Source organism: Canis lupus, chromosome 9 (genome assembly GCF_048164855.1).
Source record: "Canis lupus baileyi chromosome 9, mCanLup2.hap1, whole genome shotgun sequence".
NCBI lineage: Eukaryota > Metazoa > Chordata > Mammalia > Carnivora > Canidae > Canis > Canis lupus.
Window position 1 is genome coordinate 42,408,472 of NC_132846.1, and position 24,687 is coordinate 42,433,158.

At 37.2% G+C, this 24,687-nt stretch overlaps 1 protein-coding gene, 2 long non-coding RNA genes and 1 pseudogene across 18 annotated transcripts in view; 2 read left to right on the forward strand and 2 right to left on the reverse strand.

The window, feature by feature from the left end:
* Positions 1-7,358, reverse strand: part of LOC140640130 (uncharacterized) — a 42,343-nt gene extending 34,985 nt beyond the window's left edge. The window contains exon 1 of the long non-coding RNA XR_012036804.1: positions 7,188-7,358. This is a non-coding gene — a long non-coding RNA (uncharacterized lncRNA). The remainder of the gene's footprint in view (positions 1-7,187) is intronic.
* Positions 1-24,687, forward strand: part of GPHN (gephyrin) — a 625,629-nt gene that overhangs the window by 363,341 nt on the left and 237,601 nt on the right. The gene's annotated exons all lie outside the window — the stretch shown is intronic.
* On the forward strand, positions 572-4,629 carry LOC140640128 (nascent polypeptide-associated complex subunit alpha pseudogene; annotated as a pseudogene).
* On the reverse strand, positions 1,369-2,272 carry LOC140640131 (uncharacterized). The gene is made up of 3 exons (XR_012036805.1): positions 2,097-2,272; positions 1,803-1,866; positions 1,369-1,694 (listed from the first exon to the last, which is right to left on the reverse strand). It is a non-coding gene; the product is annotated as an uncharacterized lncRNA (long non-coding RNA).

The window sequence follows — 24,687 nt, forward strand, 5'->3', positions numbered from 1 at the left end:
CACAGAACCTTTATATCACAAAGAATGCTTAACATATGCCAAAATATTTTTAAAACCGCATTTAAGCAGTTGGTAGATCCCAAAAAATAATACACACTCTGAAAAGAAAATCTAAGTATATCACAAATACAGGAAACAATTTCACGGAAAGAGCTCGACGCAAAAGATACTGACCTAAAAACAATAGTTTCCCTTTATCCACAAGGGATACATTCATTCCATGACCCCCCCAGTGGATGCCTAAAACCACAGAAAGTGCCAGACCCTATATATGCTGGGGGCGGGGGGGGTTCTTATATATACAAACTATGATAAAATTCAGTGTATAAATTAGGCACAGTAAGAGTTAAACAATGATAACTAATAATAAGTTAGAACCATTATAATAATACACTGTAGTAAAAGTTATGTAAATATGGTCTCACCCCCAGGTCTCTCTTTTTTTTTTTTTAAAGTATCTTATTATACTCTATTCACCCCTCTTATGATAATGATGATGTGAGATAATATGCCTATGTAATGTGATGAAGTGAGGTGAATTACATAGGCATTGTGACAGAGTGTTAGGCTCTTATTGACCTTCCAATGATATGTTACAAAGAGGATCATCTCCTTCCAGACTGCAGTTGATCATGGGTAACAAACTGTAGAAAGTGAAACCATGGATAAGGGGCAGGAGACTACTGTAACTTTGGATATAGGTGGTGTTTGTAAGACTAAAGAAAAAGGAACTACATATAAGCACTTTATTCTGGGTGTTCTATCCGTTGGGAGTATGGGTTAACAATCCTGATATTACTCTATATGTTTGCTATGTTTGTTTAAGCAATGAAGTAAATAGATGATGTATAGCGGGAACCACATTTCTCATTAGTAGAGAAAGCACATATTTGCAGTAGGAGGAGCCTAGAATGATCTATGTGTTGAGAGTTGGAGACCTCATTAGGGATTCATGTTTAGTTTAATATTATATTTAATTTTAATTATGTTTAGGTTAACATTAGGTTAATGTTAATTAATATTAACCATATAAATGGTTATAGATAGAAATATATATACACACACACACACACACACACACAGTTTAGCAGGCACACATATTCCTTTCCTCTCTTGCTGGAAAGGGTCTGAAGGAAATAGTACCTCAGTAACAACAAGCTTACCTAATGCCCTTATCTTGGTTTTTAATTATATTGACCAATAAAGGGAATTTTTCCTTAGACAAATAGCTAATTCCAGTACTGGAGCAAGAAATATACAAGATAAGCCTGGAGTTTCTTCAAGTGTTCAAAAGTAAGGAAGTCCTCAAAAAAGAAAACAGAAAACCACACTGATGAATGTATATCAAAGACACATAGGAACCAACTGACAAAGCTCCCAATGGCAAAAGTTGAAACAGTTCGAACAACAAAATGTCATGGTACTTTATTATAACCTAAGGTATAAATATCCATCAATATATCCATGAATATTTATATATACATATAAATATATATAAATACAAATAAAAATAAATGGTTAAATAAGTTAATATTAAGAGAAAAGAGGGCAGCCCCGGTGGCGCAGCAGTTTGGCGCTGCCTGCAGCCCGGGGCCTGATCCTGGAGACCCTGGATCAAGTCCCACATCGGGCTCTCTGCACGGAGCCTGCTTCTCCTTCTGCCTGTGTCTCTGCCTCTCTCTCTCTCTGCATCTCTATGAATAAATAAATAAAAATAAAAATAAATCTTAAAAAAATATTAAGAGAAAAGAGACAAATCTTTCATGTAGAAAACTTCCAAATTATTTATGTAGATACTTTACCCTGAAGGTGGGGGCATATTAACTTCCCACTCCTTGGTGTGGGCTGCACACAATGATCTCCTTCCTAAGAGTACAGTATAGAAAGGGAATGAATTAATGTGGAGAAATCTGACAAACACCTCTGGTAATCAAAGTCAGTAACATTCATGTATCATGATCTGATTTTTGTATCTTTGATTATGATGTGATGAAAGAGCACTTTAATTCTATGGTCTTCCTCCTATAATCCCACAACTCTAGTTTTATGAGAAAAATATTAGAGAAACTTGAATAATGGGCACCCTACAAAATAACCTGACCAGTACTCCTCAAAACTCAAGGCCATTAAGTCCAAGGAAAGTCTGGGAAACTGTCAAAGCCATGAGGAGCATAACAAGACTTGAAAATTAATCTCCCCGCACAAAATGCCTGGTGAAGCCACAGAAACTGTCCCGGCTGCAGAGCAGGAGTTGCCACAGCCCCAGACTGAGACAAGGTCTGGAACAGAATCTGACAGTGATGAATCAGTACTAGAACTCGAGGAACAGGATTCCACACAAGCAACCACACAACAAGCCCAGCTGGCAACAGCAGCTAAAATCGATGAAAAAACAGTCAGTAAAGCAAAGCCAAACAGAGCCAGAGTGAAAAGGCACGAAAGGCTATATGTCCAGACTGGGTCTTCAACAGGTTACAGGGCTTACAAGAGTCACTGCCCAGAAATCTAATAATATCCTGTTTATCATCACAAAACCAGATGTCTACAAGAGTCCAGCTTCAGATACCTACATAGTTTTGGGGGAAGCCAAGATCGAGGACTTATCTCAGCAAGCACAACTAGCAGCTGCTGAGAAATTCAAAGTTCAAGGTGAAGCTGTCTCAAACATCTAAGAAAACACACAGACTCCAACTATACAAGAGGAGAGTGAAGAGGAAGAGGTTGATGAGATGGGTGTAGACATTAAGGACACAGAATTGGTCATGTCACAAGCAAATGTGTCAAGAGCAAAGGCAGTCTGAGCCCTGAAGAACAACAGTAATGATATTGTAAATACCATTATGGAACTAACAATGTAACCGTAATAAAACGAGGACTTTTTTTGGTGTTTCAAAAGAATAACTGGAGCTTGGTTTTTGAAATTTGTACTGTTTCTTTTTTCTTTTTTTTTTTTTTTTTTATTTATGATAGTCACACAGAGAGAGAGAGAGAGGCAGAGACACAGGCAGAGGGAGAAGCAGGCTCCATGCACCGGGAGCCCGTCGTGGGATTCGATCCCGGGTCTCCAGGATCGCGCCCCGGGCCAAAGGCAGGCGCTAAACCACTGCGCCACCCAGGGATCCCTGTACTGTTTCTATCATTAATAAAGTTTTGGCTTGTTGGATAAAAAAAAAGAAAATTAAGTATTATAATATGGCAATCTAGATGAGATCCTTCAACAGAGAAAAGACATTAGGAAATTTAAATAATCTATGGACTTTAGCTAATGATAATGTGCCAATATTGGTTCATTAATTCTAACAAAATATACCATACTGATTTAAGATGTTAAATATAGGGTAAACTGGGTGCAGGATATATGTGTTCTCTATATTCTTTTTTTTTAAGATTTTATTTATTCATGATAGACACAGAGAGAGAGAGAGAGGCAGAGACACAGGCAGAGGGAGAAGCAGGCTCCATGCAGGGAGCCCAACACGGGACTCAATCCCGGGACTCCAGGATCACACCCTGGGCCAAAAGGAGACGCTAAACTGCTGAGCCACCCAGGGATCCCCTGTACTCTATATTTTTAATATTCTCAATTTTTCAGTAAGTCTAAAGTTGTTCAAAAAATTTCTATTTTTAAAAAAACAGTTAAACTCATTTTAGAACCATATTCTTTTCAAGGAACAAATAATTCCAATCTTACATAAACTCTTCCTGAGAATAGTGGAAATGTAAACATTTCCTAATTCATGTTATAAGACTACAATAAGTTTTGCTACCAAAACCAGAAAAGAATAGTAGAAACAAATGAGAAGTGTAGTAATATCATGGTGAACATAGATGAAAAAAAAAACTTCAAAAATAAAATATTAACACACCAACTCCAGCAATATATAAAAAAAAATACATCAAGGATATGTCAAGGATATGAAGATGGTTCAACATTAGATAACTGCTTAACGTGAATCACCACATTAATAAATTAAAGGAGATGTACCATATAGTCTTCTTAACTGATTTATAAAAAGCATTTAATAAAATTCAACACCCATTTTATGAATAACAGTTCTTAGCAAGCTAGGATTAGAAGGGGACTTCCTTAACCTGATCAAGCAAATACAGTTAATAGATGCTTTAAAGTTAAGAATAAGAGTCCTACTGTAGCTACTTCTGTTCAACATTGCACAAAGTGAAAGAGAGAAAGAAATAGTATAAGCACTGAAAAGGTTGAAATAGAACTTAATGATTACCTGTATAGACACAAAAAATCAGTAGTCTTTTAGAACCAATGGAAAAGTTCACCTAGTAAAAGATCAAGGTATATACATCAATTGCTATTCTATAAATCCAAAATGTATTTTTTCAAATAGAGCCTTTCAAAAGGTTTATTTTGTGTTTTTTTTTTTTATTTTATGATGTGGAGATGATAACTTTAGCTCAATTTTCTGAACTTCCCTTGTTATATAAAAATGGATTTATTAAGTGTATAAACGATAACATTGTATTAGTCCATACCTGCCCTCCAGAAGTTTATGAGTCTTGAACACCCGGCACAAACAGATAAAGATACTTTAGTTACAGAAAAAAAAAAAAAATAACAGTCCAGTATATAAATGAACAATAAGGTGCTTATACAGTGTTCCAGTACATTTGTAAAAGTGGGAAAACAGGATAAAGATAGTGAATAGAAAATATGAAGAATACCAAGAGGATACCCTGATCCAAACTGGTCAAGATGAAATATGTAATTCTTTTCTAGTAACTCTGTTGGACACTTATTAGGGGAAGTGGTATTATCGGAGCTGTTTATAGGATAAGATCAGCTGAATGTTGGTTAGAATGAAGGGATATTCCAGTATGGTATTGCTTTGTAAAAAAACTTTAAGAAGTTAAGGCAGCTTTACCCTGACCTTTTATTTACCACATTAAAAGAATTGTGCAGTAAATACCTTTATAAATTCTACCTAAATTCTACCATTAATATTTTACCATGGTTGCTTTTTTACTTGACTTGTCTATCATCTAGTCATTCAACCAACATTAAAAAGAAACCTATCAACATCAGGCCTTGTCAAAATAGGCAGCAATACTGCTGGTAGGAGTATCAAAAATGGTTTGTTTTTATATGGTAATGGTGCACATCTGCTTATTCCTATGACTCATAAACCACATCTAGTAATATACCCTAGAAAGGTATATTGACTTTTTGACCATGAGCCGCAGTAAGAAATACAATTACATTGTAATCCTATATATATATATATATATATATATATATATATATATATTACAAAAGGTTTGGGAAACAATAATTCTAACTAAAGGAAGACATTCTGATACTTTCTGTTCTTTTTTAGTTTTTTGGCATGCTACTTATATGTATTTAAGTCAGTTTACTGCCCTATTAATTGGCTTTGACCTACAAGTTAAAGAACATTGCCTTTTAGAAAGCCTATACATATGTACAAAGAGAAATGTAAGGGAATGTTTTTTAATAGCTGAATTTTTTGTAAAAGCAACAAATGGGAGCAAAAGATGCCCATAAACAGAAGAACAGATAAATAAATTGTGGTATATTTATACAATAGAATATTGTGCATCAGTGAGCCATAGCTGATGAACCATAGCTATGTACATTAGCATGGAGGAATATCAAAAACACGATGTTGAGAGAGAAAACCAAGTTACATAATATATACAGTATAATTCCATTTGTATAAATTTCAAAAACATGCTAAAATGAAAAGAACAATATATTTAGATAAACGTATGTGCAAAAGTATTTTTTAAGTACATGAATGATTAATGTATGCTCCAACTTGGATGAACCCTGAAAACATTATGCTAAGTAAAAGAAGCCAGTCACAAAAGTCCACGTTATCCGATTTCACTTACATAAAATGTTCAGAATATGTAAACTTATAAAGACAGAAAGTAGATTACTGGTTGCATAGGGCTAGGGATTGGAAGAAAATGTGGACTGGGGCAGCCCGGGTGGCTCAACGGTTTAGCGCAGCCTTCAGCCCAGGGCGTGATCCTGGAGACCCAGGATCGAGTCCCGCGTCGGGCTCCCTGCATGGAGCCTGCTTCTCCCTCTGCCTGTGTCTCTGCCTCTCTCTCTCTCTCTCGAATAAATAAATAAAATCTTTAAAAAAAAATGTGCATTGCTAATGGGTAGGGGATTTTTTTGGTCATACTGATAAAAATGTTGCAAAATGTATCTTGATTATGGTTGCACAAATCTGTAAATATACTTTAAAAAATCTTTAATTGTATACTTTAGATGGGTAAGTTGTATAGTATGTAGACTCTTTTTCAATAAAGTTATAAAAATCAGAAAGGAAATGGTTTTAAGACTTAGGAAAAAAGTTTTTTAGAAAAAAGGGACTTGATATCATGCTAAGGCACACAGTAGTCTTCGAATACATAAGTAATAGTCACTTTCTTAACCTATTTTATAGATACACAGGTGGGTTCTTACTAGTGTCTACATTATATAGGTGCAATATAATTTTTATGTATTTAATACTTAATAAAATTTATTTTTAAGGGAGGCAAAATTATTTTTAAATATTCTTTATATATCCCTGCTTATAAGTTTAACACAATATATCAAAATTTCAGTATAAATCTTGATTAGGACCAATTTTCACTGAAATAGTCCATTTTAAAAAATTATTCTTTATTTAAGTTTCAAAAAAATATTTTAGAATATAAAATTAATATATTTTCAATTTTCACTGAAACAGCCCGTTTTAAAAAAATTATTCTTTAAGTTTCAAAAAATATAGTTTAGAATATAAAATAGAATATATTTACTGTAAGTCAGTATACTTAAAGAACTATAACCTGTACATCTTTCTCTATTACTATTGCAATCATCTAATTCATGTCTCCTATTATTCCAACATCCTCTTAACTGATTTCTTTGCTTCCTGTTTTCCACCTACTCAATCAATTTTTCAAATCACAGTCCAGAGAACTTTTGAAAATAAAAATATCAGCATATTATTCCTCTTCTCAAAACTTCAGTGAAATGTTTTCCTATGAATACAGACAATTCTTTAAGTTTATTTTCCAGGGCCTATGTAAATTATTTCTGCTAACTGCCTTTGTAACAGCATTTCCTACTGTTTTAACTTGGGCTGCTGAAACAAATTACCATTGACTGAGTGGCTTCTAAACAAACAGAAACTTACTTCTGAGTTCTAGATGCTTGAAGTCTGAGAGTAGAGTGCCAGTGTGTTTAGGTTCTGGTGAGAGCCTCTTCCAGGATGTAGACTTCTCACTTAACTTTTGTAGCCTTATGTGATGATGGTTCAAGAGTGAGAGAGCTCTGTGGAGTCCCTTTTATAAAGGCACTAATTCCATTTGAGGGCTTCACCCTTATGACCTAAGCACGTTTCAAAGGCTCCATCTCCTTATACCATCACATTGGGGTAAGGATTCCAACATATGAATTTTCTGGGGAGACACAAATATTTACACCATTCCACCCATCCATCCTCATTGTTACCACACACATCAGGTTTTCTTTCCAGCTTCTGAGTCCTTTTTACATACCATTTCCTTTGCCTGGAATATTTTTTCCAGTGTGCCTCTGTAACACCTATTTTTCAGGTAGCAGGTTGGATTTTTCTTTCTTTCTTCCCTAATTGCCATTATTCTCCTTCACATAAGACCAAACCACTCTTCCTGTCATTCACATAGCTTTTCATTTACCTGTAGCACTTATTTATCTTAACACTTACTGATATTTTTCTGTAAATCTGTAAACTCCCCTAGGGCAAGACTATTTACTCACTCTTATAGCCCCATTGCCTAACACTGACTTGCCTATGGTAGGTAATCAATACTTGCTGAATGAATAAATGAATTCATTCTGATAACCATACTTTATATATTTAGAAGGTATTTTAAGTAATAAAAATAACAAATTATACCACAATTAATTTGAAAATAGGTTCAGGATTTTTATTCTTCTTTGTTATTTTTGGTTTTTGCCTGATAACTCTCCACTAGATGAATCTATATTGAAATTAATGACAATTCAATCTGTTAATGAGGCTAGTGCACTAGCTGAGTTGACCTGATTTTAAAATATAATCTTTATTTTTAAAAACGCTTTTGTATTATCATTTAATATTGAACATATCTGGCTGTTTATGGGTTTCCTAATTTGATATGTTTGAAGAAGAAGATAAAACCAGAATAATCTTTCAAAGGAAAGAAACATAAAATCTTATTTCTATTTCTTTTTTCTGAGGTTTATTTTATAAGTATAAATTCAGACATATCTCAACCTTTTGTTGAATAATGTGTTGCTATCTCACTCTAGTGCTGACAAAAAAAGTAATAATTTTATCTTCTGTATCAGATGTAGAAATATTTAAAAATTAGAAATAAAGGGTAAGTAGTATCTGTTGAAGATGTCAGAAATTTATGTTTACATATAAAAAACTGGAAGATAATTATAATGATTACCTCATGGGTATTCTGAGTGTAATATTATGTAAAGTATATGACAGATAACAAGCACTAGTTAAATATTAGATGTTAAGTTACTTACAAGTCATCTTGATCTCTTTATCACATCAATAATGGCAAAAGAAAAAGTCAATTCTCTCCCTCATCTTTTCCCCAAAGGAAAAGATGAAAAAAACAGTAGTAAAGGAAGTAAGATATCTCTAGAAAAAAACAAGGCACTGTATAAGGTACTGAAACAGATGCATCAGAGAACAAGCAAAAATCATTGAACTTGTGTTTAGTTTTTTCTATTTTCAGCCTTTTTTTTCTTTACCTCTTATATCATCCCCTTTCAGTTTTCTTAGACTAATATTTTGGATATGGTACTTGATAATATTCAATCATCCTCAGTGTCTTAAGAATACATTCTAGAGGGGATCCCCTGGGTGGCTCAGTGGTGTAGCGCCTGTCTTCGGCCCAGGGCGTGATCCTGGGAAGGAGAATCCTAAGCTCACCTTATCCCATAGATATACCTAGATAACAGTCCCAACAGTGTAACAAACCCAGAAAATGACACTGGCAGAACAGACTCTCCACAGTTAATTGTAGAGAAGACGCCATATTAAAAAACAAACAACAGTAGGGAGAGTGGAGTCCTGGTTAACTATGACCAGGAGCCAAACTAACTTGAAAGACGAACCACAAGCAAGAGAATGTAGAACAGACTCTACACCAGGCAGCCCAGATATAGGGGACCTACACTGGGAAGATGAATCCCCATAATATTTGACTTCGAAAACCAGAGTCTTAACTTCATGAGTTTTTATAGTCAGTGGGGCTTATCACTAGGAATGTTAAAAAACAGTGACGTGGGACCCCTGAATGGCTCAGTGGTTGAATGTCTGCTTTTGGCTCAGGGCTTGATCCTGAGTATTACATCAGGCCTGCTTCGCCCTATGCCTATGTCTCGGCCTCTCTCTGTGTGTCTCTTTTGAATAAATAAAATCTTAAATAAATTATTAATAAAATTAAATAACCAATGACTTGGCTCTGAGAGAGCCAGAGGCTGATGCCTGATAGGAAACTGAATTCTTACCCTTAAAGAGACAGCATGACAAACAACCCCACTAAGATACAGTGTAAAAGCAGCAGTTAGAAAAGCATCTGAGACTTTGCAAAGCTCCTGTGGACTGCCCCTTCCAACATGCGGTACTCAGCAGGAATCTCTCTGAAGTGGTACCTAACATTCAGTGAGCAGCCCCCACAGTGGCCAACACCACTCCAAAGTGACTAAGTGATTCTTGCCTAGGACAGTAGGGAAGATAGCCACACATACCAGTTCAGCTGCAGCTCCAAGAGTGGGCTGTGGGCAGACATCTGATCTAACTACCAGCTGCACCCACCAAAGAAACCTCTTGGAGAACGGCACAAGGGGAGTGCCCTGCAATTGAGTGCAATCTCATTTCTGGCAAGCAGACTGAGGCAGGCATCTGATCTAACCAAACTGCAAGCCCAAGGCAGCCCCCAGGTTAACCCCTTTACTGCATAGAGACCAAATTCTGCTCCCAACAAGCTCACAGGGCCATGACAGCCAACTGGACTGAAGGCAAACATGGCTCAACCACAGCAGTAGAGTACATGCAACACACATAGGGGCACCCCTGAAGCACCAGATTCTGGTGAACAGGGGACATTGTACTACAGGGCACTATAGGACCTCCTCTTGATCAGAAAATGTTGACTTTACTTAATATGTAGGGGAAAAAAAAACACAGACAAAATGAAGAGACAGACGAATATGTCCCAAATTGAACACAAAATCACAGCAAAAGAGCTAAGTGAAATGGATATAAGCAACATGCCTTATAGAATATTCAAAATAATAGTTACAAGAAACTTAGTAGATTTTAGAAAACAGTGGGAGATCTCAGTGAGACTTTCAAGAAAAAGAAAATATAAAAAGAACCAGAGATAAAGAATTCAATAAGTAAAATAAAAAATACACAAGAAGGAATAAATAGTAGACTAGCAGAAGCGGAAGAATGGATCAGTGACTTAGAAGACAAAGTAATAGAAAGCAACCAAGCTAAACAGCAAATAAAAGAAATAATAAAAATGAGAATATGTTAAAGGAACTCAGTGACACCATCCAGTGTTAATAAAATCTGCATTATAAGGATGTCAGGGAGGAGAAGAAGGAGAAAAGGGAGCATAAAATTTATTTGAAAAAATAATAACTGAAACTACAAAACAACCATAATACAAGTGACAAAATGGCAATATGTACTATAATTACAGGAATGCAAATGGACTAAATGATCCAATCAAAAGACATAGGGTGACTGAGTGGATAAAAAGGTAGACCCATTTATATACTGCCTATTAGAGACTCATTTCAGACCTAAAGCCATATGCAGATTGAAAGGGAAGGGATGGAAAAACTATTTATCATGCAAACGGGAGTGAGAAAAAGCTGAGCTAGCAATACTCATCTCATACAAAATAGACCTTTAAAAAAAAGACTGTAAGAAGAGTCAAAGGACACTACTTAATAACAAAGGGAACAATCCAACAAGATATAACAAAAATGCTCAGTATCACTCATCATTAGGGAAATACAAATTAAAACCACAATGAGATAACACCTCACACCTGTCATAATGGCTAAAATTAACTCAGGAAACAACAGATGTTGAGGATGTGGAGAAAGAGGAACCCTTTTACATTGTTGGTAAATTCAACCTGGTGCAGCCACTCTGGAAAACAGTATAGAGGTTCCTCAAAAAGTTAAAAATAGAGCTACCATACGACTCAGCGATAGCACTACTAGGTATTTATCCAAAGGATAGGAAAACAGTGATTTGAAGGTGCACATGGACCTCCAGTATTTGTAGCAGCCAAAATATGGAAACAGCCCAGATGTCTATCGATTGATGAATGAATAAAGATGTAGTATAGAGGCACCTGGGTGGCACAGTCAGTTAAGCATCCAACTCTTGGTTTCTGCTTAGGTCGTGATCTCAGTATTATAAAATCAAGCCCTGTATTGGGCTCTACACTGAGGGTGGAGTCTGCTTATGACTCTTTCTCCCTTTCCCTCTGCTTTCACCCACACTCCATGCACACACATGTGCTCTCTCTCTCGCTCTCTTTAGTAAATCTTTTTTAAAAAAGGAAAAATGTGTGGTATGTATGTGTGTATGTTGTGTGTGTCTGGTACACACATAGAAATATTACTCAACCATCAAAAAAATGAAATCTTAAAAAAATGTAATCTTACCATTTGCAATGACAAGGATGTATTATACTGTATTGTATATTATATATATTATAATATGTTGTATTGTACTAAGCAAAATAAGACAGAGAAAGACAAATACCATTTGATTAAAGAAAAGTTAGTATCTTTTCTTCTCAAACTATTCCAAAAATTAGAGGAATGGAAGCTTCCAAATTCATTCGATGAGGCAAATTTCACCCTAATACCAAAACCAAATAAAGACATCACAAAAAAAAGAAAACTACAGGTCAGGATCTCTGATGAACAAAGAGGAAAAAATCCTCAACAAAATATTAGCAAACCAAACCCTGTAATTTAAAATCATTCACTATAATCAAGTGGGGTTTTTTCCCAGGTATACAAGAGTGATTCGATATTCTCAAATCAGTCAACATGATACATTTCATTAGGAAGAGAAAGGATAAAAACCATTTAATCATCTCAATAGATGTATAAAAAGCATTTGATAAAGTACAACATCCATTCATATTTATAGGGAACATAACAAAGATGATATATGAAACCCCACAGCTAAAATCGTAGTTAATAGTGAAAAACAGAGCGTTTCTTCTAAGATCAAGAACAAGACAAAGATGTCCACTCTTGTCACTTTTAATCAACCTAGTATTGGAAGTCCTAGCCACAGCAATTACACAAGAAAAAGATATGAAAGACATCCAAATTAGTAAGGAAAAAATAAAACTTTCACTATTAGCAGGTGTCATGATGCTACATATAGAAAACCCTAAAGAGGGGCAGCCTGGGTGGCTCAACAGTTTAGCACCACCTTTGGCCCAGGGCGTGATCCTGGAAACACGGGATCGAGTCCCACGTCGGGCTCCATGCATGGAGCCTGCTTCTCCCTCTGCCTGTGTCTCTGCTTCTCCTCTCTCTCTCGAAAAATAATTAATAAATAAATAAATAAATAAATAAATAAATAAATAAATCTTGAAAGAAAGAAAGAAAGAAAGAAAGAAAGAAAGAAAGAAAGAAAGAAAGAAAGAAAGAAAGAAAACCCTAAAGACTCCACCAAAAAACTGCTGGAGGGATACCTGGGTGGCTCAGTGGTTGAGCATCTGCCTTCAGCTCAGGGTGTGATCCCGGGTCTGGGGATCAAGTCCCACATTGGGCTCCCTGCAGGAACCTGCTTCTCCCTCTGCCTATGTCATTGCCTTTCTGTCCCTGTCCCTCATGAATAAATAAATTTTTTTTTTAAAAAATTGCTGGAACCGATTAACGAATTCAGTAAAAACACTGGATACAAGATTTAGATACAAAAATCTTCCTATACACTAATAATGAAGTGGCAGAAAGAAAACAGTTCCATTTACAATTGCACCAAAAAACAATAGGATACCTAGAAATAAACCTAACCAAAGAGTTGAAAAACCTTAAACTCAAAACTTTATACATTCATGAAAGAAATTGCAGATGACACAAACAAATATAAAGATGTTCCATACTTATGGGTTGGGAGAACCAATAGTGTTAAAATGTCCATATTACCCAAAGTAGTCTTAGATTTAATGCAATTCAGGGCGTGATCCTGGAGACCTGAGATTGAGTCCCACATCAGGCTCCCTGCATGGATCCTGCTTCTCCCTCTGCCTTTGTCTCTGCCTCTCTGCCTCTGTGTCTCTCATGAATAAATAAATAAAATCTTTAAAAAAAAAAAAAAGATTAATGCAATCCCATCAAAGTACTAACAACATTTTTTCAACAAAACTGGAACAAGTAATCTTGTAATTTATATGAAATCACAAAAGCCCCTGAATAGCCAAAACCTTCTTTAAAAAGAAGAATAAAACAGGAGGTTTCACAATCCTGGACTTCAGAATATACTACAGATTATAGCAATCAAAACAAATGTGGTACTGAGACAAAAACAGACACCTAGATCAATGGAACAGAATTAGAGGGCCCAGAAATAAAGCCATGCTTTTGTGTCAATTTGTCTACAACAAAGGAGGCAATAATATACAATGGGTAAAAGCATATTCTCTTTAACAAATGGTATTGGAAAAACTGAACAACTACACTGAAAACTCAAAACTATTAGAATCCTAAAGAGCTTCATAAGATGATGAGTGTGGGACCTCACCCCCATAGTTTGTGATTCAGTAGATCAAAAGCAGTGAGGAGAGGAGAGGGGCAGTATGAGAGATTTTGCATGTCTAACAAATCACCAAATGATGATGCATATGTTGCTGGTCCAGAAACTACACTTTGGAAATTACTGCTTAGATGAATCCCAAGAGACACTCAAAGACACATTATAATTAAACTGTCAAAAATTAAAAATAACAATAGAAAAAAATACTTTTTATATACAGGGAACTTTATAAGATACCAGTAGATTTTTTAGCAGAAATTTTGCAGGCCAGAGAGAGTGACACAAAATATGCAAGGAAAGAGAGAGAGACAGAGAGAGAGAGAGAAAAGAAAGAAAGAAGGAAAGAAAGAACCCTGCCAAACAAGAATCCTTTATCCAACAAAGTTGTCCTTCAGAATTGAAGGAGAGAGAAAGAGTTTTCCATACAAGCAAAAGCTAAAGAGTTCAGCACTGCTAGACTGGCCTTACAAGAATTGTCAAAGGGGCTTCTTTCAGCTGAAACAAAAGGGCAATAATTCATAACAGGAAAATAAATGAAAATATAAATCTCATTCATAAAAGCAAATATGTAGTTGAATTTAGCATAGTCTAATGTAATTGTGGTGGGTTGATCCCTTTTATATCTAATGTGAAAATTAAAAGACAAAAGTATTGGAGCACTTGGGGGGCTCAGTCAGTTAAGCATCTGCCTTCGGCTCAGGTCATGATCCCAGGGTCCTGGAATTGAGCCCTGCTGAGGAGGGAGCCTGCTTCTCCTTCTCCCTCTGCCTTCCACACCACTCCCCCTGCTTGTGCTCACTCGCTCCCTCCCTCTCTTCTCTCTCTCAAGTAAATAAGCAAAATCTTTTTAAAAAGATAGAAATATTAAAAATAATTCTAACTATAGTAACTTGTTAATGAATATACAAGTTAGGGATGCCTGGGTGGTTCAGCAGTTGAACTTCTGCCTTCGGCTCAGGGCATGATCTGGAGTCCCGGGATTGAGTCCCACATCGGGCTCTCTGCATGGAGCCTGCTTCTCCCTCTGCCTGTGTCTCTGTCTCTCTCTGTGTCTCTCATGAATAAATAAATAAAATCTTTTTAAAAAATAAAAGAACATACAAGTTAAAAAGATGTAAATTGTGACATCAAAAAACAAAACATGGTGGAGGGAGTAAAAATACAGAATTTTGGAATGTGTTCAAACTTAGGTCGTTATTAACTTAAATCAGCCGTTATAGATATGTGTTATGTAAGCCTCATGGTAACCATAAAGCAAAAATTGATAGGAGACACACAAAAGATAAACAGAAAGGAATCCAAACACACCATTACAGAAAGCCATCAAATTACAAAAGAAGGGAGCAAGAGAAGAATCAAAGGTATTACAAGACAACCAGAAAACAATTTACAAAATTATACCAAGTCCACACCTATTAATAATTTCTTTAAATGTAAATGGACTAAGGTCTCCAAAACAGAGTGTTTAAGGGATAATAAAAACAAGGCTCCACTATATGGTGCCTACAGGAGATTCACTTCAGATATAAGGACACATGTATATTGAAAATGAAAGGAGGGAAAAAAAATTTTCAAATGGAAAACCAAAGAAAGCTGGGGTACTATGCTTATATCAAACAAAATAGACTTCAAGAAAAAGGCTGAAATAAGATACAAAAGGAAGTCATTGTATAATAATAAAGGGGTCATTCCAACAAGAGGATATAACAGGGCAGCCCCGGTGGTGCAACAGTTTGGCGCTGCCTGCAGCCTGGAGTGTGATCCTGGAGACCCGGGATCGAGTCCCACATCGGGCTCCCTGCATAGAGCCTGCTTCTCCCTCTGTCTGTGTCTCTGCCCCTCTCTCTGTGCCTATGAATAAATAAATAAAATCTTTAAAAAGAAAAAGAAAGAGGATATAACATTTGTTAATACTTAAGCACTAAACATAAGAGCAACCTAAATATGTAAAGCAAATATTAACAGACCTAAAGGGAAAAATATCAATGCAATAATAGTAGGAGATTTCAGTACCCCACTTTCATCAATGAATAGATCATCCAAACAAAAAATCAATAAGAAAACATTGAACTTAAATGACACTTTACATCAAATAGACTTAACAGACACTTCTAGAACTTTTCTTCCAAAAGTGGCAGAGTATACATTCTTCTCAAACACACTGGTCCATTCTCCATGATATGTATCATGACATCATGGTATATAATAGATCATATATTAGTCCACAATGCAATTTTTAATAAATTTAATTAGATTTAAATCATATCAACTATCGTTTCTAGAAATGAAACTAGAAATCAGTTACAAGAAGAAAACTGGAAAAATCACAAATATATGGAGATTCAACCAATGGGTGAAAAAACAAAAGCAAAATCAAGAAACATCTTGGGAAAAATGAAAATGGCAATATAGCATACTTAAAACCTAAGAGATGAAGCAAAAGCAATCTAAGAGGGAAGTTCATAGCAATAAATACCAACAACTTTAGGCCATAACTAAACTTTATAGCTCAAGTTACTAAAGCCCATGGTTATTAGAAGGAAGGAGATAAAGAACAGAGCAGAAACAAAGGTAGTAGAGACTTAAAAAACAACAGAAAATATCAATGACATAAAGAGCTGATACTTTGAAAAGATTAAAAAATGGATTCACAAAAAAATAATAAAAGAGGACTCAACTAAATAAAATCATTTATAAAAGAGGAAACATTAGAATTGATGCTACAGAAATACAGAGGTCATAAGACACTACTGTGATCAATTCTATAAGACATGGATAAATTCCTAGAAACATACAATTTTCCATGACTTAGTCATGAAATAGAAAATCTGAGCAGACCAATTACCAGTAGGAAAATTGAATCAGTCATTTGAAACCTTCAGATATAAGGACACATGTATATTGAAAATGAAAGGAGGAAAAAAAAATTTTCTTTTTTTTTTTTTTTTTTTTTTTTTTCTTTTTTTTTTTTTATTGGTGTTCAATTTACTAACATACAGAATAACACCCAGTGCCCGTCACCCATTCACTCCCACCCCCCGCCCTCCTCCCCTTCTACCACCCCTAGTTCGTTTCCCAGAGTTAGCAGTCTTTATGTTCTGTCTCCCTTTCTGATATTTCCCACACATTTCTTCTCCCTTCCCTTATTTTCCCTTTCACTATTATTTATATTCCCCAAATGAATGAGAACATATAATGTTTGTCCTTCTCCGACTGACTTACTTCACTCAGCATAATACCCTCCAGTTCCATCCACGTTGAAGCAAATGGTGGGTATTTGTCATTTCTAATAGCTGAGTAATATTCCATTGTATACATAAACCACATCTTCTTTATCCATTCATCTTTCGTTGGACACCGAGGCTCCTTCCACAGTTTGGCTATCGTGGCCATTGCTGCTAGAAACATCGGGGTGCAGGTGTCCCAGCGTTTCATTGCATTTGTATCTTTGGGGTAAATCCCCAACAGTGCAATTGCTGGGTCGTAGGGCAGGTCTATTTTTAACTCTTTGAGGAACCTCCACACAGTTTTCAACAGTGGCTGCACCAGTTCACATTCCCACCAACAGTGTAAGAGGGTTCCCTTTTCTCCACATCCTCTCCAACATTTGTTGTTTCCTGCCTTGTTAATTTTTCCCATTCTCACTGGTGTGAGGTGGTATCTCATTGTGGTTTTGATTTGTATTTCCCTGATGGCAAGTGATGCAGAGCATTTTCTCATGTGCATGTTGGCCATGTCTATGTCTTCTTCTGTGAGATTTCTGTTCATGTCTTTTGCCCATTTCATGATTGGATTGTTTGTTTCTTTGGTGTTGAGTTTAATAAGTTCTTTATAGATCTTGGAAACTAGCCCTTTATCTGATATGTCATTTGCAAATATCTTCTCCCATTCTGTAGGTTGTCTTTGAGTTTTGTTGACTGTATCCTTTGCTGTGCAAAAGCTTCTTATCTTGATGAAGTCCCAATAGTTCATTTTTGCTTTTGTTTCTTTTGCCTTCGTGGATGTATCTTGCAAGAAGTTACTATGGCCGAGTTCAAAAAGGGTGTTGCCTGTGTTCTTCTCTAGGATTTTGATGGACTCTTGTCTCACATTTAGATCTTTCATCCATTTTGAGTTTATCTTGGTGTATGGTGAAAGAGAGTGGTCTAGTTTCATTCTTCTGCATGTGGATGTCCAATTTTCCCAGCACCATTTATTGAAGAGACTGTCTTTCTTCCAATGGATAGTCTTTCCTCCTTTATCGAATATTAGTTGCCCATAAAGTTCAGGGTCCACTTCTGGATTCTCTATTCTGTTCCACTGATCTATGCGTCTGTTTTTGTGCCAGTACCACACTGTCTTGATGACCACAGCTTTGTAGTACAACCTGAAATCTGGCATTGTGATGCCCCCAGATATGGTTTTCTTTTTTAAAATTCCCCTGGCTATTCGGGGTCTTTTCTGATTCCACACAAATCTTAAAATAATTTGTTCTAACTCTCTGAAGAAAGTCCATGGTATTTTGATAGGGATTGCATTAAACGTGTATATTGCCCTGGGTAACATTGACATTTTCACAATATTAATTCTGCCAATCCATGAGCATGGAATATTTTTCCATCTCTTTGTGTCTTCCTCAATTTCTTTCAGAAGTGTTCTATAGTTTTGAGGGTATAGATCCTTTACATCTTTGGTGAGGTTTATTCCTAGGTATCTTATGCTTTTGGGTGCAATTGTAAATGGGATTGACTCCTTAATTTCTCTTTCTTCAGTCTCATTGTTAGTGTATAGAAATGCCACTGACTTCTGGGCATTGATTTTGTATCCTGCCACGCTACCGAATTGCTGTATGAGTTCTAGCAATCTTGGGGTGGAGACTTTTGGGTTTTCTATGTAGAGTATCATGTCATCGGCGAAGAGGGAGAGTTTGACTTCTTCTTTGCCAATTTGAATGCCTTTAATGTCTTTTTGTTGTCTGATTGCTGAGGCTAGGACTTCCAGTACTATGTTGAATAGCAGTGGTGAGAGTGGACATCCCTGTCTTGTTCCTGATCTTAGGGGAAAGGCTCCCAGTGCTTCCCCATTGAGAATGATATTTGCTGTGGGCTTTTCATAGATGGCTTTTAAGATGTCGAGGAATGTTCCCTCTATCCCTACACTCTGAAGAGTTTTGATCAGGAATGGATGCTGTATTTTGTCAAATGCTTTCTCTGCATCCAATGAGAGGATCATATGGTTCTTGGTTTTTCTCTTGCTGATATGATGAATCACATTGATTGTTTTACGGGTGTTGAACCAGCCTTGTGTCCCAGGGATAAATCCTACTTGGTCATGGTGAATAATTTTCTTAATGTACTGTTGGATCCTATTGGCCAGTATCTTGTTGAGAATTTTTGCATCCATGTTCATCAGGGATATTGGTCTGTAATTCTCCTTTTTGGCGGGGTCTTTGTCTGGCTTTGGAATTAAGGTGATGCTGGCTTCATAGAACGAATTTGGAAGTACTCCATCTCTTTCTATCTTTCCAAACAGCTTTAGGAGAATAGGTATGATTTCTTCTTTAAACGTTTGATAAAATTCTCCTGGGAAGCCATCTGGCCCTGGACTCTTGTGTCTTGGGAGGTTTTTGATGACTGCTTCAATTTCCTCCCTGGTTATTGGCCTGTTCAGGTTTTCTATTTCTTCCTGTTCCAGTTTTGGTAGTTTGTGGCTTTCCAGGAATGCGTCCATTTCTTCTAGTTTGCCTAATTTATTGGCGTATAGCTGTTCATAATATGTTTTTAAAATCGTTTGTATTTCCTTGGTGTTGGTAGTGATCTCTCCTTTCTCATTCATGATTTTATTAATTTGAGTCTTCTCTCTCTTCTTTTTAATAAGGCTGGCTAATGGTTTATCTATCTTATTAATTCTTTCAAAGAACCAACTCCTGGTTCTGTTGATCTGTTCCACAGTTCTTCTGGTCTCGATTTCGTTGAGTTCTGCTCGAATCTTTATTAGCTCCCTTCTTCTCTTGGGTGTAGGATCTATTTGCTGTTTTTTCTCTAGCTCCTTTATGTGTAAGGTTAGCTTTTGTATTTGAGTTCTTTCCAGTTTTTGAATGGATGCTTGTATTGCGATGTATTTCCCCCTTAGGACTGCTTTTGCTGCATCCCAAAGATTTTGAACGGTTGTATCTTCATTCTCATTAGTTTCCATGAATCTTTTTAATTCTTCCTTAATTTCCTGGTTGACCCTTTTATCTTTTAGCAGGATGGTCCTTAACCTCCATGTGTTTGAGGTCCTTCCAAACTTCTTGTTGTGATTTAGTTCTAATTTCAAGGCATTATGGTCCGAGAATATGCAGGGGACAATCCCAATCTTTTGGTATCGGTTCAGACCCGATTTGTGACCCAATATGTGGTCTATTCTGGAGAAAGTTCCATGTGCGCTTGAGAAGAATGTGTATTCAGTTGAGTTTGGATGTAAAGTTCTGTAGATATCTGTGAAATCCATCTGGTCCAGTGTATCATTTAAAGCTCTCGTTTCTTTGGAGATGTTTTGCTTAGAAGACCTATCAAGTATAGAAAGAGCTAGATTGAAGTCACCAAGTATAAGTGTATTATTATCTAAGTATTTCTTCACTTTGGTTAATAATTGATTTATATATTTGGCAGCTCCCACATTCGGAGCATATATATTGAGGATTGTTAAGTCCTCTTGTTGAATAGATCCTTTAAGTATGATATAGTGTCCCTCTTCATCTCTCACTACAGTCTTTGGGGTAAATTTTAGTTTATCTGATATAAGGATGGCTACCCCTGCTTTCTTTTGAGGACCATTCGAATGGTAAATGGTTCTCCAACCTTTTATTTTCAGGCTGTAGGTGTCCTTCTGTCTAAAATGAGTCTCTTGTAGACAGCAAATAGATGGGTCCTGCTTTTTTATCCAGTCTGAAACCCTGCGCCTTTTGATGGGGTCATTAAGCCCGTTCACATTCAGAGTTACTATTGAGAGATATGAGTTTAGTGTCATCATGATATCTATTCAGTCTTTGTTTTTGTGGACTGTTCCACTGAACTTCTTCTTAAAGGGGAATTTTAAGAGTCCCCCTTAAAATTTCTTGCAGAGCTGGTTTGGAGGTCACATATTCTTTTAGTTGCTGCCTGTCTTGGAAGCTCTTTATCTCTCCTTCCATTTTGAATGAGAGCCTTGCTGGATAAAGTATTCTTGGTTGCATGTTCTTTTCATTTAGGACCCTGAATATATCCTGCCAGCCCTTTCTGGCCTGCCAGGTCTCTGTGGAGAGGTCTGCTGTTACCCTAATACTCCTCCCCATAAAAGTCAGGGATTTCTTGTCTCTTGCTGCTTTAAGGATCTTCTCCTTATCTTTGGAATTTGCAAGCTTCACAATTAAATGTCGAGGTGTTGAACGGTTTTTATTGATTTTAGGGGGGGATCTCTCTATTTCCTGGATCTGAATGCCTGTTTCCCTTCCCAGATTAGGAAAGTTTTCAGCTAGAATTTGTTCAAATACATATTCTGGCCCTCTGTCCCTTTCGGCGCCCTCGGGAACCCCAATTAAACGTAGGTTTTTCTTCCTCAGGCTGTCGTTTATTTCCCTTAATCTATCTTCATGGTCTTTTAATTGTTTGTCTCTTTTTTCCTCAGTTTCCCTCTTTGCTGTCAACTTGTCTTCTAGGTCACTCACTCGTTCTTCCACCTCGTTAACCCTCGTCGTTAGGACTTCTAGTTTGGATTGCATCTCATTCAATTGGTTTTTAATTTCTGCCTGATTAGCTCTAAATTCTGCAGTCATGAAGTCTCTTGAGTCCTTTATACTTTTTTCTAGAGCCACCAGTAGCTGTATAATAGTGCTTCTGAATTGGCTTTCTGACATTGAATTGTAATCCAGATTTTGTAACTCTGTGGGAGAGAGGACTGTTTCTGATTCTTTCTTTTGAGGTGAGGTTTTCCTTCTAGTCATTTTGCTCAGTGCAGAGTGGCCAAAAGCAAGTTGTATTGGGAAAAAGAGAAAAAGAGAGGAGAGAAAGAAGGAAAGAAAAGAGAAAGAGAAAAAAAAAGGGAAGAAAAAGAAAAAAAAACGAAAAAAAAAAAGAAGAAAAAGAGAAAGAAAAAGAAAGGAGAAAAAAAGGGGGTGGGGGAAGGAAACAAATCAAAAAGCAAAACAAAACAAAAACAAAAACAAAAACAAAAACAAACAAACAAACAAAAGAACCACCGGGGAGTATCTTCTGATTCTGTGTTCTTTAAGTCCCTTGGCTTCTCCTGGAAGTTGTCCGTCCAGCTGGTGTTCTGGGGGAGGGGCCTGTTGTGCTGATTTTCAGGTGTTAGCAGTTGGGGGAGCTGCTGTGCCCCTGCCTGGTGCAGGGCTCGGTGGGGGTTGTTTACCCCGTGAGGCCGCAGGAGGAACAGCCCCAGTGGCGGGGCAGCTCTGGAAACCTGGAGTCAGCTCCGGCAGGAACTCCGTCTGCAGGGCCTGGAGGCTCCGGGGCGGGGCCGCTGATCTGCTCAGCTGGGGCAGGAGCGTCCTTGCTGTCCTGGGCCCTCCCGGCCTCTGCCTGTCCCGGGGGAGGCGGGATCCTGGGCTGTGTCCCGGCGCCCTGTGCTCCGGAGCCTGCGCTGGTGGATTCGCGCTCCCGGGCCGCGCAACCCCCTCCGCGGAGCTGCCGCCCGAGCCCCTCCGAGCTGCTCCTGGAACCGCGCAGCCCCCACCGCACGGAGCCTCTTCTTCTGCCCGAGCCCCTCCGAGCTGCTCCCGGGGCCCCGCAGCCCCCTCCGCGGAGCCGCCGCCCGAGCCCCTTCAGCTGCTCCGGGTCCCGCCGGGTCCCGCCGTGCGCGCTGCAGCCCTTAGGGAGCTCGGCGCACTCTCCTGGGCGCGCAGTTGCTGTTACTGTCCCCGGGAGCCCGAGGGCATCCTCGCCCTCCTGGGTCCTGCTCCAACTCCCCGCGAGCCCCTTTCCCCCGGGAAGGTCGGTGCAGCTCCTGCTCCTCCGGGACGGGGCTCTCCCGTCCTGGGGACACTCGCCCCGGCCTCAGCCCGGCTCCTCGCGGGGCCCCTCCCCCTTGGAGGCCTTTTGTTCCTTTATTTCTTTTTCCCCGTGGAAAAAAAAAATTTTCAAATGGAAAACCAAAGAAAGCTGGGGTTCACTGACCCAATTCAATGACCATATGGCTTCACTAGTGAATTTTATGAAACCATTAAAGTAGAATTAATACTAATCTTTCTCAGACTCTTCCAAAATATAGAAGAGGAGGGAACACTTCCAAACTCATTTTATAAGATCAGCATTACCCTGATAGCAAAACCAGAGAAGAAAACTACAGGAAAAGAAAAATACAGGTCAATATCCCTAATGAATAAATGTAAAATTCCTCAACAAAAATTAGTGAACTGAGTACAACAGTACATTAAAAGAACCATGATGAAGTAGGATTTTTCCCCCAGGGTTACAATGATTTATCAACCACAGATCAATTGATGTGATAGACCACAATAACAAAATAAAGCATAAAAAGAAAATCACATAATCCTCTCAACAGATGCAGAAAAAGCATTTGAAAAATTTAACATCCATTCATGATGAAAACTCTCAACAATATGGATATAGAAGAAAGGTACCTGAATACAATAATATACATGGCAAGTCCACAGCTAACATCATACTCAATGCTGAAAAACTGAAAGCTTTCTCTCTAAGATCGGAACAAAACAAGGATGCCTACTCTCACCATTTTTATTCAACCATAGCACCGGAAGTCCTAGCCAGAGCAATTTGGCAAGAAAAAAAATAAAGTCATCCAAATCAGAAAAGAAATAAAACTATCTATTTGCAGATTGCATGCTTCTATATGTAAAAAAAAAAAAACCTAAGGATTCCACCAAAATAAACTATTAAAACTAATAAACCAATTAGTAAAGTTGCAGGATACAAAACCAATATATAAAAATCAGTTGCATTTCTATGCACTAATATTGAGAGAAATTAAGAAAATCCCATTAATAATTGCATCAAAAAGAATATAATACCTAGGAATAAAATTAACCAAGGATGTGAAAATCTTACACACTGAAAACTGCAAGACATTGAAAAAAAAAAGGAAGACACAAATAAATAGATATTTCATGGTCATGGATTAAAATAATTAATATTGTTATAATGTCCATTTTGCCTAAAGCAATCTACAGATCCAGTACAATTCCTATCAAAATTCCAATGGCATTTTTTACAGAAATAGAACATTCATTCCTAATGAAAACACAGAGGACCCCAAATGTTCAGAGCATCTTGAGAAAAGTGAACAGAACTGAAGACATCACACTTCCTGATCAAATTTATTACAAAGCTGTAGTAATCAAAGCAATATGGTACTGGCATAAAAACAGAAGATCAGTGGAACAAAATAGAGTAGCCATAAATAAACCCACGCATATATGGTCAATCGAACTTACAACAAGGAAACAAAGAATATACAATGGGGAAAGGATATTTGTCTTCAATAAATAGAGGGAAAACTGGACAGTTACATGAACAAGAATGAAATAGGACCACTGTCTTAAACTATAGAAAAAACTCAATATAAAGACTTGAATGTAAGACTACTTAAAACCATAGAGCTCCTGGAATAAAACATAGAGAATAAGCTTCTAGACATAATTCTTGGCAGTGTTTTTCTGGATTTGACTCCAAAAGCAAGGGCAACAAAAGCAAAAATAAATGGGACTATGTCATTCTAAAAACCTGTGCAACCAAGGAAGTCATCAACAAAATGAAAAGGCAACCTATGGAATGGAAGAAAATATTCACAAATTATATATCTGATAAGAAGTTATTATCCAAAACATATAAAGAACTCATAAAAC